An 18008-nucleotide genomic window follows, 5' to 3' on the forward strand; every position below is an offset into this window, starting at 1 on the left:
ACACTATAATATTAACAGTTGGAATCATTTGTCACATTAATGCCATTTTGTATATGTTACAGGCATTTACTAAATTAAGGCATTTTATAGAATGCCTGTGAAGGTTAAGGATAAATTGACTATTTTTGTTCAGTATTTAACAAAATGCCTGGAAAAATTGAAAGGCATTTTAGAAAATGCCTGAAATTTTAACATAGAATCTGTGAATGAAATGTTCATAAAAACTGAGCCTCTCAAAGTATTTTGAAGAACAGTGCATTTTATTCTATGATTGATACTGAATTTATTAAGATGCCTGTTCAAGTTTTAGTTCTACTGAATTATGTGCAATTACCACATGCACTAACAATATTTTGTTATTTCATGTTATGTTTGTGGCAGTATCTCTTACAAGTATGTCCTGATTTTTTGGCAAAGCTATTGTTTGGTGTAAAATCTGGTCCTACCATTATCACTACAAACACATTTGGTGAAACCCTTACCGTAACACTTTCAGCTCCTGTCAAATCTTTTTCTGATAAAACACTTAAACATTTTAAAACATGTTTTTTTTTATTTGCAAAACAGCACATACATCATTATCTTCTTCTATTTCCCATGTTCCCAAAAAAGTGGTGCACACTTTTACATAACCTGCTACGTGGGTCATTCAGTGTGACCACATTTTTAATGTTATTTCTTCATAGACAGAATACAGTCATTCCTTAAATATATCAACTTTTCAACGAAAGGAAGAAACTTCTGTATGTAAATTATTCTGACAATAAATTTTAAGAGAATGAAATATTAGAAAATAAGAGAAAGAAGTAAATGGATTCAATTCAAGTTTTCATGATATTTTGTAAAAAATTATAATATTTGTCAATTTACTCCTAATTTGTAGTATTGGCCTACCAAAGTTCATTCATCAAGAATTGGCTAGAAAATATTGAGATAGGATCCATTTTGTTCCTTTCAAATTATATCCTAATTCACACCATGTTTGTGTTAGCTAAGGTCCTTACATAAGCCATTAAATTTATTGTTTCATTCTTCTTATTTGTTATTGTATATTTAAACAAGATGAAAGAATTGTCAATACTCATATTTAATACGTATACCTTTAGTTATGTCCCCTTACATATATGTGGGAAGACATATTATACATGTCCTGTTCATCTGGTTGCCTTTCATAAAAGTTGGTCAAAGCTCATTTTCATACAGTTTAAAGAGTGCAAAGAAACTTGTCATACTTCCTCTGCACCTCAGAGGATAATCTTTACAATATTTAAAACTTATTAAGTATCTGTCCTTGATGAAGTAGCTGATTATGCGGTATGGATTTTGCTCATTGTATTTTTTTAGTCCCCTACCGACGAAGTCAAGGGGGGACTTTAGGTTTGCACTCTGTCTGTCTGTCTGTCTGTCCATCCGTCAGTCTGGCAAATCAGTTTTCCACACTTTTTTTCTTCGTTCTTGATGATATTGATTATATATTTGGTGTATTGTTTCATCATGACCAGTTACAGATCAAGTTCGAATTTTGTTCCGGTCTGATGATTTTGTGCAGAGTTATGGTCCTTGGACTTGGAAAACTCACTCAAATAATCATTTTTCCTCATGCTTGAAAATATTGATTTGATAATTGGTATATAGCTTTATCATGACAAGTTACAGATCAAATTCGAATTTTGTTCTGGTCTGATGATTTTGTGCAGAGTTATGGTCCTTTGAAATAGAAAATTCACTCAAATAATCAGTTTTCCATACTTTTTTCATCATGCTTGAAGATATTGACTTGATATTTGTTATAAAGTTAACACCATGACAAATTATAGTACAAGTTAGCATTTTGTTACAGTACAATGAATTTTTAACCGGTAGGGGACTATGTATTGACATGCAATAATATCAGAATGCTTGTTTAATTTACTTTTATTGGTTTGCCATCCCTTAAAAAAATTGTATGAACTTAATTATTTGTTACTTTAAAACTAATACTATTTTTTTTAAATGCCAACTTTGCAGACCACATTTTACTATGTAAATTCACCGATTTTTGTCTCGACTTGACAGAGTCAAAAAGCGAGACATAGGTTTGCTGTTTCCGGCAGCGGCATCAACAATGTATTAGTTTGTGATTAGGTCTAGTTTATGGTGAACCACTAGTGGTAAGTCAATGATAATTGATATGCAGTTGTATTAGCATTGGCACATCTCATTACCATGGTAATTATTTGGCACTGCCCTCTCAGTCATGGCCTATTGACTTTGAAACTTTGCTTAGTTTACATGTATTAGTGTGTGATTAGGTCTAGTTTATGGTGAACCACTAGTGGTAGGTCAATGATATTTGGTATGCAGTTGAATAAGCATTGGCATATCTCATTTCCATGGAGATTATTTGGCCACACTACCTCAGTCTTGATTTATTGACTTTGAAACTTTTGCTTATTTTACATGTATTAGTTTGTAATTATATCAGTTTAACGGGAATCATTAGTGGTAAGTCAATGATAATTGGTATGAAGTTGTATAATCATTAGCGCATCTTATTTCCATGGAGAATATTTGGTCCTTTCTCCTCAGTCATGGTCTATAGACTTTGAAACTTTTGCTTGGTTTACATGTATTAGTTTATGATTAGGTCAGTTCAAGATGAACCTCTAATGTTAAGTCAATGATATTTCATTTCCATGGAGATTATATAGCCCAATCCCCTCATCATGGTTCATTGACTTTGAAACTTTTACATAGTTTACAAGTTAATGTTTGTGTTTATGTTTGTTTAAAGGGAACGACTTATGAAAAGTCAATGGTATTTGGTATGCAGTTGCATTAGATTTGGCACATCTCCTTTCCATGGAGATTGTATAGCCCTGTACCTTCAATCATGGTTCATTGACTTTGAATATTTGCATAACTTACATGTTAAAGTATTGCTATTTTAGTTTCAACATTTGCATTATCAAAATAACAAAATAACAAATAGGCAAGGCATATCTCTGTGTTAACAGTTTATTATAACTTACTCTTAAAATCTATTTACTTTTTAGATTTAACAAGTAATTCTGCAGGTACCCTTATACACTACTTGAACTGAGGAAATGAATTTGGATAGGATAGATGCTCTACCTTTCCATTTATATAAATCATTTAAATTATCAATAGTCAGCAGCAATTTGAACTTGGTATTTCTGATTTACTTTTAGCAAGTATTGTCATTAACCAATGATTTGAGTCTTTTTTGGTACAAATTTGGTCCTTTCATTGCAGATTTACAGTCTACCTTTCAACAAAACTTTATTATACCCCATGCAACGAGTTGCGGAGGGTATAATGTTTTTGACCCGTCCGTCCGTCTGTCCGTCAGTACGTCAGTCCGTCAGTCCTATTTCTTGTCATCGCAACTCCTCTGAAACCACACAACAGAATTTCACGAAACCTTTTCAGATAATAAGGACATACAACGTAGATGTGCATATCGACAGGAAATTAAGATTCAATTTTTTTCCCAGGAGTTAGGCTCCTTTGAACTTATTTGCCAAATATACTACTGCAACCTTTTGTCATCGCAACTTCTCTCAAACCACACAACAGAATTTCATGAAACCTTTTCAGATAATAAGGACATACTACGTAGATGTGCATATCGACAGGAAATTACGATTCAATTTTTTTCCAGGAGTTACGCCCCTTTGAATTTATTTGCCCAATATACTACTGCAACCTTTTGTCATCGCAACTACTCTCAAACCACACAACAGAACTTCATTAAACCTTTTCAGATAATAAGGACATACTACGTAGATGTGCATATCGACAGGAAATTAAGATTCAATTTTTTTCCAAGATTTACGCCCCTTTGAACTTATTTGCTTTAATGTACTACTGCAACAGTTTGTCATCACAACTCCTCTGAAACCACACAACAGAATTTCATGAAACTTTGTAGATAATAAGGACATACTATGTAGATTTGCATATTGACAGGAAATTATGATTCAATTTTTTTTTCTTATACAATTTTTTTTTCTTACACTTATTTTATTTCTCCAATGACAATGTGGGGACGTGGGGTATGTGAGCGCGCTCACTAAGGTTCTTTAATTTTTAGAAAAATCATTCATAAACAGTAATAACTGTGCTTATTTTGATATTTCTTCATTGTGCTGACCTTGACATCAGAATCTGCTAATATATGGATATTCAGGTTTAACCTGGTTGTCTGTACTGACTCTGTAGCTGAAGTCATAGAAATAATGTATTTGCATGATAATCCATGTTTAACAGTTGAGGCCAAGTGTAAAAAGAATAGCAAAATTTTAATTAATATATTGATGCAAAAATCTTCAATATATTTGTTAGAGTCAAAGTTTAATAATTATATTAGTTTAATAAGTTATCTAAGATGCTTGTTTTTTTAGCAGAATCTGCATAGTTGTATGATTTTTGTATAGTAAAAGCTTTTGCTGTTACAAATGTAATGTTTTTTGTAAGCAGATAATAATTATTTGATGTTTTTTTTATATTTATACACAGAAGTATTGATTTGTTATGATTATTAAAATGAAGCAGAAATTATTGCAGTGAATTATTATTATTTGATCATGCCTACATAATAACTTATATTTACAGACTCGTTATATTTGCTTATAGAACAGAGAGGATGTTACAAGATTTTATTTGAATGTTTAGGGAATGACATTTGTTTTTGTCTTGCCTTGACAGAGTCAAAATACAAGAGATAGGTATGCTGCTTCTGGCTGCAAAGGTGTTGTCAGCGTCAAGAATGTATTAGTTTGTGATTATGTCAGTTTATGGGGAACCACTAGTGGCAGGTCAATGATATTTGGTTTGCAGTTGTATCAGCATTAGCACATCTCATTTCCATGGAGATTATTTGGCCCTGCACCCTCAGTCATGGTCTATTGACTTTGAAACTTTTGCTTAGTTTACATGTAATAGTTTGTGATTAGATCAGTTCATGGTGAACCACCAGCGGTAGGTCAATGGTATTTAGTATGCAGTTGTATTAGCATTGGCACATCTCATTTCCATGGAGATTATATTGCCCCGCCCTCCCAGTCATTGTCTATTGACTTTTGCTTAGTTTACATGTATTAGTTTGTGATTAGGTCTAGTTTATGGTGAACCACTAGTGGTAGGTCAATGATATTTGGTATGCAGTTGTATTAAAATTGGCAAATCTTATTTCCATGGAGATTATTTGGCCCTGCAGTCATGTTCTATTGACTTTGAAACTTTTGCTTAGTTTACGTGTATTAGTTTGTGATTAGGTCAGTTGATGGTGAACCACTAGCACAAGTGGAAGGTCAATGATATTTGGTATACAGTTGTATTAGCATTGGCAAATCTCATTTCCATGGAGATTGTTTGGCGCTGAACCTTCAGTCATGGTTCATTGCTATTTTAATCTCAGCATTTGCATTTTACTATCAAAATAACAAAAAGGCGAGACATATCTCTGTGTTAACAGTTTATTACCATTTTGGTAGTTCTTAAACAGAAATCCTAGTATTTAGAAATCAGAATTAGTGGGTAATGTAGACTTTATGTTTTGATTTTGTATTACTCTAGAATAATTCTATTTAGGAGTGCTAGTTCATGATCTTGGATAACCCTTTCATATGTTTCATTATGCCCATTCTATATTATGTTTGCAAATACCATTCATGTTTTTATGGTACTCTGTCCATATTTGGTATTCAGGACCTCAAATGGTAGTCATTAAATGTATTATCTTATTTTTCTGACACATTAAGGCTATTTGATGAGAGCTATGGACTTGCTACATTAGGTGAAATGTAAAAAAGAATCGCCCTATGATTCCCATTTTAGCTTAGAAAAAAGTATTAATGAGAAGTTGCCTATAATTGCTAACATCCACTTCATTTGAACTGTGGTGGATAGTTGTCTCATTGGCAATCATACCACACCTTATTTTTATATAAGTGTCACCCTAGATTTTTATTAAATTTACCTGATGCCTAAATGGGTACAAGGCTCCGTGTTGAAGACCATACTTTGACCTATAATGGTTTACTTTTGTAAATTTTGACTTGGATGGAGAGTTGTATCATTGGCACTCATACCACATCTTCTTATATCTATATATAAGCAGTTTAGAGAAAAAAAAACTATTGAATCACCAGTACAATTGTTAAAAGATATATACATGTGTCTTTTCTGAAGAATCGATACTGTTGACTACTTTGAGACTGAGGTTAAGTCAAAATTACTGTAAGGAGCTCCAGAATTCGATTTCAGGATGTTGATTAATGATTATGGACCTCCTGAAAAATTGGAACAGGATTCCTGCATAATTCTATTTCAGAATATCCAAAAATATTTCAGGAACTCCACAAATAATCTTTTAGAATTGCTTTTATTTTTGGTACCTCCACAATCCACAAATAGGAAACAAACTTTAAGGTGAAAAACAGCAATAAAAGCACTGTTCCTTTGATTTTTGTGGTTTTTGCTGTGCATGTTGTGATTTTGTGTCATGGATGGATGCCCCAAACTCATTTTCTACTATCCCGAAGTTTAAGGATTACAATGTTTGCCTACCATTACTTCAAACGGATTTTTGCTTTCTTTGCATTGATTGATTGCTTGTCCAGATCAATATATCAACAAATTCCTTAACTGCAAAATTGAATTTAACAAACTTTAGTCGCAAGAGTGTCAGAAGTTGAACGTGTAACTGTTCCTTACGTCGGGCTACCACATATATTTTGTATTCTGCTAACACTTCTTTCATGTTATTCTGCTAACACTCCTTTCATCGAATTCTGCTAACACTCCTTTCATCGAATTGTGCTAACACTCCTTTCATCTGGTTTCGCTAACACTCCTTTTATCTGATTCTGCTAACACTCTTTTCATCTCATTCTGCTAACCCTCCTTTCATCTGGTTTGCTAACTCCTTTCATCGTATTCTGCTTACATTCATTTCATCGTATTCTGCTAACATTCCTTTCATCGTATTGGTCTGAAACTTTTCATCGTATTCTGCTAACACTCCTTTCACCTTATTCTGCTAACACTCCTTTCGTTTTTTTCTGCTAACATTCCTTGCATCGTATTATGCTAGCACTCCTTTCATCTTATTATGCTAACACTACTTCCATCTTATTCTGTTAACATTCCTTGCATCGATTTATGCAAAAACTCCTTTCACGTATTCTTCCATCATTCCTTTCATCGTATTCCGCCAACATTTCTTTCATCGTATTATGCTAACACTACTTTCATCGTATTATGCTGAAACTCCTTTCGTCGTATTCTGCAATCATTCCTTTCGTCTGATTCTGCAATTATTCTTTTTCATCGGAATCTTCTAACATTCCTTTCATCGTATTTTATAACACTACTTTCATCGTATAATGCTACAATGCACATACTACTTTCATCGTATTGTGCTGAAACGCTGATCGTATTCTGCTAACATTCCTTTTATCTTATTCTGCTAACACTCCTTTCATCTTATTCTGCTAACATTCTTTTCATCTAATTCTGCTAATATTCCTTGCATCATATTACGCTAGCACTCCGTTCATCTTTTTCTGCTCAGAGGCGGATTTAGGGGGAACCTCCCCCCCCCCTTTTTTGTGGTAAAAATTTTGTTGATTATTTAGGGAATCACTGGAGCGGGCCCCCTCTTATGGCAGTCAGTGGCCCCCCCTATGAAAATTTCTGGATCCGCCACTGCTGCTAACACTCCTTTCATCTTATTCTGTTAACATTCCTTGCATCGTATTATGCAAAAACTCCTTTTATCGTATTCTGCTATCATTCCTTTCATCGTATTCCGCTTGCATTTTCTTCATCGTATTATGCTAACACTACTTTCATCGTATTATGCTGAAACTCAGTCGTCGTACTTTCCAATCATTCCTTTTATCGGAATCTGCTAACATTTATTTCGTCGTATTGTTATAACACTACTTTCATCGTATTATGCTATTATGCTAACATTACTTTGATCGTATTACTGTTTCTCTTTTTTTTTCGGTAAGGAGTTGACCTCATATTTAAGTGATTAAATAACTGCGCTCGGTAAAGCAGAAACCTTCTACATTGAAATACATAGAATAACTAAACGGTATGGGTTTTTCTCATTGTTGAAGGCCGGACAGTTGCCTATAATTGCTTACATCTACTTCATTTTAAATCTGGTTGATAGCTGTTTCATTGGCTTTCATATCACATCTGCTTAATTTTATTCTATTTTCATTGTATATAAAAATATATATGTTACAGTGAATTTGTAAAATTAGTGATTTTGTCAAATCTCTGAAATTTCCGGAGTTCTGTATATTCACTAAGTTGATGAGTGCATTTGTGAAATCCATAATTTTCGTTAAGGATTTTGCAAAATCACTGAAATATAATTTAGAGCTTTTAATGAAGATATCTGACATTGTGTGTAACTTTAATACGTGTATGTCCGATAAGTAATAAAAAATCTTACTTCAATAGGTCATCATATTTTAGGGATTTTGTAAAATCTCTGAAAAACGAATGAAATATTTCGACCTGTGGATGTGTGTAGGAGTGATATTTGATTTGTCCTCGTGTAGGATTTTTATCCTTGGGTAGAACTATCAAAAAATGTCTGGACAATTGAATTTTGGAATGACGGAAGTAAAACGTTTAGTGGTGGTTTTCGCCTATGTAAATTGTCTGATATAATTTAAGTAGTCACACACATAATTAAAATTAGTAGAAAAAGAAATAAACCGGAGATGATCTTATCTAGTCCCTGATTTTAGTGATTAAATTTCTAATAGAATAAATAAGATTTTAAAGAAATCAAGGACAGAATTTAGCTGATTTTGAATGATTTTGCACTTTTTAATGGAATTTATAAGCATCATACTTTTTAAATTCATGACGTCCACAAAATTAAAATTAAATTGATAAAACTTAAGATCAGAACAAAGTTCAATCGATATCTGACACTGGATTTTTATGTTCCCGTGTTTTTTCCACTTCTATGACTATGTAGCAACATTCCAGCAGTGCCTGTATTTATGGATTATATATATATTCAACCCGAGATTGTGTTGAACATGAGAAACTCTGTAGATTTATTAAATATATTTCTTTGAAAGTCTATCCTCCTGGTTAAAAACAACTATATGTTTATTTATCTTTTGTCCAAATATGTATTTTAATATCATATAAAAGAAAGTCATTTGTATTTCACACATGCTGTATTTAAATTTGTTTATCATTGTAATATTATCTTCTCTGTAACTATGTATATAGTTTATGAGAATTAAGATCATTCATTCATTCATATCTCCAATTTGAAACGATATTCCAGAGCTTGCGTTTCTTATAATGATTTCCTTGGTAGATCTAGGTTGTTGCTTTCGATGAAGTTATTGAACCAAGGGTTCCTATTTCTAATTTTGAAGACATTTCCCTTCGAAAGTTTAACGACCGCTATCTTAATATTTTGGTTGTCTGTGTTAAAGATGACCACGGGTATGTTCTAATTGTCACGGGCATAGCCACTATACTGTCTTCTATATCTCGATTGTGACATCTGTGTCACAGCATGTAACTTGCCCATGATGAGCAAGATGACGGGTGCCACTAGTGGAGCAGGATACCATTACCCTTCCGGAGCAGCTTAGATCACTTAGTTTCTGGTGGATTTCGTGTTGCTCAGTCTTAAATTTTCAGTGTAATGTTTTGAAGACTTTTTGTTGTTCGTCGTTTTTCTTTTTAGCCATGGTTTTGTCTTTTTTCTTCGACTTGTGATTTTTTACTGTCGACTGGTATCTTCTTCATCTTTATTTATATTCAACCAAATAATAATACGAACACTAGATAAGACACATGTATTTGCACGATGGGATCATTTTGTCTATTGATTTTATATGTGCGAAATACATTAAAGCCAAATAAGAACTTTTTAAGAATGTTCCTTGTTTGAAGATCTGATAGGTTTAAACCAAATTCGTTAACATTTTCCATGAAACATACCAAATTACTTAATTTATGTGATTATACTCAAGAATCTTCCGACATAACCTAAAAGCTTTCGTATGAACATTAATAAATGAACAATACCATTCGCACTAAATCATTTAAAATATTTACTTACTCTCTATAAAGTTATAAAAACTCTAGAAAAAGCATAGTAGTGGAAATAGGCATACGTAGAAGGTAGAGCGGCATGATTTCGTAGCATCAACTTCAGTACTTTGAGCCTTCTACAACTGGAAGCATTCTCTGGTCCGTTATATTGCTTATACTTGATGTTTTATGATATATAAAAGAATTCATCATTTACAGACCATTGATAATATAGTATATATTCAAACAATGCCAAATTGATTAGTTACAGAGGAATAAAATAAACTATTTTATATGGATTTCTGTGTCGTTGAACTCTTAGTTGCATACCGAACACTTTTGGGAAGATGCACAATATATTTATGTGCTTCTCTATTTTTTTGCCGACATTTTCTGTAGAACTGAATGCAGAAAAATCATTTTATGTGACTTTTTTGTATTCATAAATCGAACATTATGCATTTATTTTGCCAATTTTTACACCCAGTAAATTATGGAAAGTAAGCCTGTTGCATCTTAATGCTATATTACGGCTTTATTTTCCCATGCAATTTAGTGCATCTTAAGATTTAAATATGGTTCTTAACCAAGTGAAAAGCCCAAGTCAGTGATCAAAGTCATCGTTCTAATGCGATTTATGGACAAGAATGTCGTATTTTCTATTAAAGTATTTACTGTTTACAACGTGTATAACAAATATCGTCATGAAAATTCATGTTACATTTCATGCAGAATTTAAAGAATTACACAGGTTTTCAAAATCTACACAGCGTTTCAAATCCGCGAACAAAGTGGGTGGACGGAACGAACCGACTTCTATTGTATGTACGATGAAGGCGTAAAATCCTAAACGTGAACTTAATTTATAAATTTTCCTGTATTCAAGAATTGTACCAGCAAGATGTCCATTTTCAATATTTAAATACGATATCATCAATAAAAGTATTAATCTAAACATGAATAATATAGAAGCTTATCTCTTTCATTTTTCATTAAGGATGAAGAAGTTTGGGGATTTTGTTTTTTTGCTTTTGCTTTACATTTTTATACAAAATTCGAACACTTTATAAGATAAAGTACACGTTTGATTAAACATATGAAGCAAAAAAGCTAAACAAAATAGTTTAGACAAAGAGTTGAATGTATGCATTCTAGATCACAGAAAGGAAAATGATTAGAGATAGTAAGTCAAGAACCGTGCCAGTAATTATCGTAGGAGATATCTGAATATTTTTGTGTCCTAGAGTAACCTTGGTGTTGAATCTTTGACGGTCTCAGTTAAATATATTCACATCTCTTCCAATAAGCTTGATAATATATAAGTCTATCATCGATTACATATGCTAACCTTTTGATTGTATTGTTTCCCAACTCTTCCAACAAACTTGATATATACGTCTATCGTCGAATACATATGTTAATCTTTTGATTGTATTGCTTCCCAACTCTTCCAATAAGCTTGATACATACGTCTATCGTCGAATACATATGTTATCTTTTTGATTGTATTGTTTCCCAACTCTTCCAATAAGCTTGATATATACGCTTATCGTCGATATATTAACCTTTTGATTGTATTGTTTCATTAGATTGCTATCTTATTGACGTCTATTCGCATCTTTTCCTCACACAGAATTCGTGGCTTACAGGATTATATTATTGCATACATTTTTCATTAATTAATTCTCACTTATCTTCCGAATTAGACAACTTTAAACGATTTTTCAGAAAGTACTTTTGTAGATAAACCACCCGTCATAGAATTAAAATAACTCTTTTATAAATGTTGTGTGTCCGAAGTTCTTTTCTGGATTTACCTTCATAAGGAACGCTCTAACTTAATCTAAAAGCCAGATTTTGTATTTGTTCATAGCATATATAGTTTAAAAAAAACTCTTCAAAGATTTGTACCAGACTTATAATTTGGTACGCCAGACCTTATAATTTGGTACGCCAGACCTTATAATTTGGTACGCCAGACCTTATAATTTGGTACGCCAGACGCGCGTTTCGTCTACATAAGGCTAACCAGTGGCACTCGAATCAAAACAATTTGAAGGCCAACAACAAATACAGAGTTGAATCACAGGCACTTGTCTCTGAAAAAAAATTCCAATTGTTTTTCAAAGACAAGTGCCTGTGAGTTGAATAGCCTGTTTGAAAACAAAAAAAATCCCAAAAGTTTTGCCAAATCTGGTTTAGTCCATTTATGACTGCGGAGTGCAAGAAACAACATCTAAGTATTTCGAATAGTTCAAACCTTATAAACTGTTACATTACAGAAAAATATCATTACTCACGAACACTAACTCACGTTACATATAGGGACACTATTTTGAGTGATCTATTTAAGGGATCAATTATGTAAGTTTTGTTAACTAGATATCCTCTTGAAACAATATAGGTAGCAGTTCAGCATGGAACTGCAGATTACAGAGTCTGATGTTGTAGACTTGTCTCAGCTTCTAAGACCAGCAAGGCACGCTATAAAGCGTTACACAAAAATGAATATGAGGTTTGTGTTATAGAGAGAAAAGAGAAAGAAGATAGACTTGTAAGCATTATAGTGTTCAATAATTTATAAGTTGGTATATAGACAATACATATAGACATATTTCTAAAGAAATATATAGAAATCATACGAGGACAGGGACTACTGGACAGGGTGAGATAGTGACGTAGGATATTTTGATAGGGATCTTGGGTTTATAGGCAGTACGTTTATACCTTGACCAAGAGTTATAAAAAGGAGATTATAGACATATATATATAGAGAGAGAGATAATTTATAGAGGTAGCTATACATTAAACAGATTAATTCATGTTGCTGTATCTATATGATTTATAGCTGTGGGACAGTAATACCAGCGTCGACATTGAGACGTTTAAAATATTTACTCTTCAAATCCTCAAAAAAAAGTAACAAGGCAACAGACAAAAGAATAATATCCACTCCCGCTCGGTGGATACATCCATCCAACAATCAACCCTTTTAACCTCATCCTAAATCATGCGTATTTTACATAATACGATCAGCTTATACTGTCTGAAATTCAAACGATGTATAATATTTTGCAGGTGAGAAAGTATGTATAAATTTACAAGATTAAGACAAATTAATACTACCATACAGACAGGTTAAGAAGTACCATGTAATCCAGATCTACAAACAAGTTGTTAAACATCTTATGTTCCTTTGTTTTACTATTATACATATGTAGGGTGGTCTATAAACAAACAGGCCAAATACAAAGAATATTTACTTTTGTTTCTGTGAGATGAAAGTTAAACCTCAGACGTTATCTATCAAGTTTGTTAATGTCTATCATAGGTCAAGATGTGTAAGTAGCTGATGGAGAATCGGAAGACTTGCACAAGGAGGGAATATTTACTGATAGTTATCATGTATTGTTGGTACAAAAGTACATTCTACGTTCTGTAATACCTCACATATGTAATACAAAAGGATTGTGTAGGTATTGTTTTGTCCAGTGATAATTCGCTTTTGGTTAGATGTGATGACTCCAATTCAATACTGTAATAATGATATAGACTTGTCAGATAAACGTCGTCCACAGAACATAAATCTGAGCAAAACTGGTTCCCATCTACAGAGCATAAATCATTATCGAGAGAGAGCAAAACTAGTTCTCATCTACATAACCTAAATACTTATCGAGAGAGAGCAAACTGGTTTTCATCTACAGAATATATATCACTATTGAGAGAGAGAGAGAGAGAGAGAGAGAAAGAGAGAGAGAGAGAGAGAGAGAGAGAGAGAGAGAGAGAACAGGTTTTTGTCCACAAACAGAAAGATCATTACCCAGAGAGCGTCATAATAAGGAGAAATCCACATTAATAAGAAGTACTTGGGGAAACATTACAAAATACACACAAATGGAAACTAATTGATAATGCCCGACTTGATACTGGTACTTTTAAAGGAAACACCTGGGTATAACTCGTATTATATATTTCATGGTTCCTTTCATAAATTGGAACTTTCAGAAGTAGCAAAACTAAAACATATACAAAGAAATAAAGCAGAAATAACAAATAAAAGTAAGTATTACGAACACCACCATGATATAGTTAATTGTTACAGAAGACAGTTTTTGAGTTGTATTTTCTGAATGTAATGGGTATATCCATCCCTTGCCTTGAAAAACTTTTTTTATGGTTATACAAGAGACATTTGCTACTATGGTTATGATCCATCAACGGACTTTAACAGAAGTAACACAAAGAGTGCCATTACAGAGAAGCAGGAACTGATTTCCTTTCTCGAGTACCTGAATTCGTCCAAGGTGGTGGAGTGTGTGTTAAGGTTTGTGTCTGTTGGTTGTATTTATTTTATCTTTTACTCATATGGTTGCCTGTCTTTATTTGACCTAGGGGTTGTGATTCCACCTGTATACCACAATACCGGTAAGTAAACTGCATGGCATCACATTAAAAGCAATGCAAGTATTTTCAATTTACACATAGCTTATAAAATGCACAACTAGGAAAACATCAATTTAAAATACTAGTAAATGAAAGTGTTGCATATCTTATGTTAAAATCCTTTTTTGTTAATAGATTGGTGAGAATGAAATTCATCTTATTAGAACAATATACTTTAATTTTGTTTGTGTTGTTAGTATTAATCTTATTCTTCACTGTTTGACGTATTGGTTTGGTGTATAATCTTCCCTGGTTGTTAGCTGTTTTTATTTATTTCCTATTTTCATTTTGCTAATACTAATAACGTAAAGAAAATTTCAAGTAACAAAGAACTCTTGTACCTCCGTATCGATTGAGTCTATCCTAAGCCCTTATATATCAGTGTCTATATTTACCCAAAACTATTCCTCTAGTTCTAGAGAAGTACTTTACAGGAGCAGTCTTTGACACCAGTGGCAACAAGAGAGAGATGCATTTGATTTAGTCCAACGATACGAGGGCTGCTATATATTTGTTAGTTTCCTAGCACATTCAAAGTTATATGGAAAATCCAAACAACAGTTAAAATACAAAGGGGTGGTGTGTGCTCACACAAAACTGGTTCAACCATTCCACACTTTGTGCGTGTAGGCTATCAGGACCATTAAATGTTCGTTTCTGTTTGTCCGATTATTTTTTATTCAGAGGAGTTGGATCTTGGTCGTTTGTAATATTTATTTTTGTTGGTTATGCTTATTTTCCTTTTTTTATGTATTATAAATCAATAAAAGCTAAAAGACAGAACATGGCAAGGTAATATTGCGAAATTCTGTTTCTGTGTCAGAGGCTGCTGGTGGGATGCCAGTCCGAGGGTACTGTCAGCTCAGTAATCCGTGATGCATCATGTGTAAATTACTTTTCGATAAACATACAAATTATTAAGATTACTAAGGTTCCAACACCTCAGATTTAGATTTGACTACTCTTTTTTTTTTGTCCAAAAGCTCATCAAGTATTGAAGTATTTATTCATCATTGGCTTTATTTTTTGTTTGTTTTAGCATTTGACATGAGGGCAACATAAGAACAAACTATAAGGATCAGTTGAAAAATGTTTAAATCATCAAATCGATGAAATTTTCACCAAAAAAATATACACATCTACAAATATTTACAACGACTGTGCAAAATACCATCGACCTACCCATACCTTTGGAGTGTTTTGTTTAACGAAAACTGTTTCTCAAAATTTGTGAATTTTCACACAAAAATAGAATGCATAACTGTATATTATCATGCAAGTGTGCAAAATTTATCCGCGTCCTATTCATACTTTAGGAGTTTTAGCATTTATATAAGTGTCTGTCCCAAATCAGGAATGTCCTGTAATTCAGTGGTTGTGGTTGGTTCATGTCTGTTAAATTTGTTTTTCGTAAATTGATTTGTTATAAACTAGGCTGTTACTTTTCTCAATTGTATTGTTCCATATTTTTCCTGTGGGGCCCTTTTATACCAACTATACAAATGGGGTTTTCTCATGGTTTAAGGCCATACGGTTGCCTATAATTGCTTACATCCACTTCATTTAAACTTTGGTGGATAGTTGTCTCATTGGTAATTATTAGTTACATAGTGTGCTAGTGACCTAATACGATATATATGTATGGGGTCAGTAAATTCCATATGGGGTGAGAGCGAAGCTCGAATCCCCATATGGAATTTACTGACCCCATATATACCGTATTACGTCACTAGCACACTATGTAACGAATTTATCTTACCGACTATCTTAACGTGTGAAATTTAGACTAGTGACCTATCAAAATGAGCAAGTCTGTAATACCGTTAGCATTAAGAAACTACTTCCATTGATCATACAAAAACAGATGCCAACAATAACAACTTGTTAGGTTTAAATGTGTTTTATGAATTTATTTCAATCTTCATCATCAATTTCTTGGTCTGTTGAAACCTTTAAGATTTTTTTCTCAGTACCGTTTTGCTTTTATAAAGGGACGTAACACCACTACTAACCGTGTATGAAATAAGCCCCGCCTCCCTACTAACCTAATATGGAATATACACGGTCTCCACGCAGACGCTTTTAACCAATCATATTCCTAGAAATGTGTAGGAGGTAAGATAATATACCATATCTCCTCATTTTTAAATTTTTATATTTCTTAAAATTTGTGATGTTTTAACAAAAAACTAAGTTTTGACAATTTTTACAAAGTAATATGCACAACTTTATATTATATACAGCAACTGTGCAAAATTTCATGGTGACGGACAAAGTGAAAACTATATATAGGGTTGCCGCATCCTCGATGCAGGGTCCTAATTATGACAAACGGCAACCATTACAACCACTGGACTACACGAGACTGGCTTGGGACACACATATTAAGAATGTGACAGGGTTAAACATGTTTGATAACAAGTAACTCTTCTACAGCAATTGATTCAGGTGTTTATAAGGGGATTTATATAGCACAAAGCTAAATATTAAATGTTTGCTTTACGGTGCCTAAGCACTGAAAAGGCTATATCGTGGCGAAATTTCTGTTCTTATATATGCGTCTTGTCTATTATATATAATAACTCTTATATATATTGTCTTATGCTTTTTGTTGTTATGGTATCGGTGTCAGTTTGTCAGTTGTTTTTTTGTGAGCTAATAGAAAAGACCAATTTACCTTAGTACTTTTCTGCCGCAATCCTTGTTTTACAATTACTTGTTACACATATACATGTATCACTCGTATTTCATTCGTGAAATAAACAGCACATATGCACATCTATATTTTTCTTTGATTTTGATGTGTTTACACATTATCTGTTGAAAACCCATTGAAATTCGAATATTATTCTGTGTGTCTCATCGATACGTATAGTATGGAGGTGTACTAGTGGCTGTAAAAGAGGCTTTAATAACACCATTATTTAAAAAAGGAGACAGAGGAAAAGCATCAAACTATCGTCCTGTATCCCTGACGTCGATTTGTAGCAAGATCATGGAACATATTATTCATAGTAACATCATCAGTCATCTTGAGGAAAATAACATCCTGTCTGAAAATCAACACGGTTTCCGTAAAAACAGATCATGTGAGAGCCAGCTTGCTATTACTATACAAGATCTAGCAGATGGACTCAACAGCGGGGACCAAATGGATTGTGTACTGCTAGACTTTTCAAAAGCATTTGATAAAGTGCCACACCAACGCCTGTTGAACAAATGCAGCTACTATGGTATACGAGGGAACACACTTCAATGGATAGCTAGTTTCCTTCAGGGCCGAACACAGCAGGTTGTTTTAGATGGAAAGAAGTCAGAAACATCAGACGTAACATCTGGAGTTCCCCAAGGAACTGTAATGGGGCCTCTTCTCTTTCTTATCTACATAAGTGACCTGCCAGAACTAGTAACATCTAAAGCTAGATTATTTGCAGATGATTGTTTACTTTACCGAAAGATATGTA

The 18008-nt window shown here is 33.2% G+C and overlaps 1 long non-coding RNA gene across 1 annotated transcript; it reads left to right on the plus strand.

The window, feature by feature from the left end:
• Positions 1-1586: 1586 nt before the first annotated feature.
• On the plus strand, positions 1587-4563 carry LOC127728747 (uncharacterized). The gene is made up of 2 exons (XR_007994353.1): positions 1587-2291; positions 2627-4563. It is a non-coding gene; the product is annotated as an uncharacterized LOC127728747 (long non-coding RNA).
• The last annotated feature ends 13445 nt before the right edge of the window (positions 4564-18008 follow it).

This window comes from Mytilus californianus, unplaced genomic scaffold, assembly GCF_021869535.1.
Source record: "Mytilus californianus isolate M0D057914Y unplaced genomic scaffold, xbMytCali1.0.p SCAF_2, whole genome shotgun sequence".
NCBI classification, from domain to species: Eukaryota; Metazoa; Mollusca; class Bivalvia; order Mytilida; family Mytilidae; genus Mytilus; species Mytilus californianus.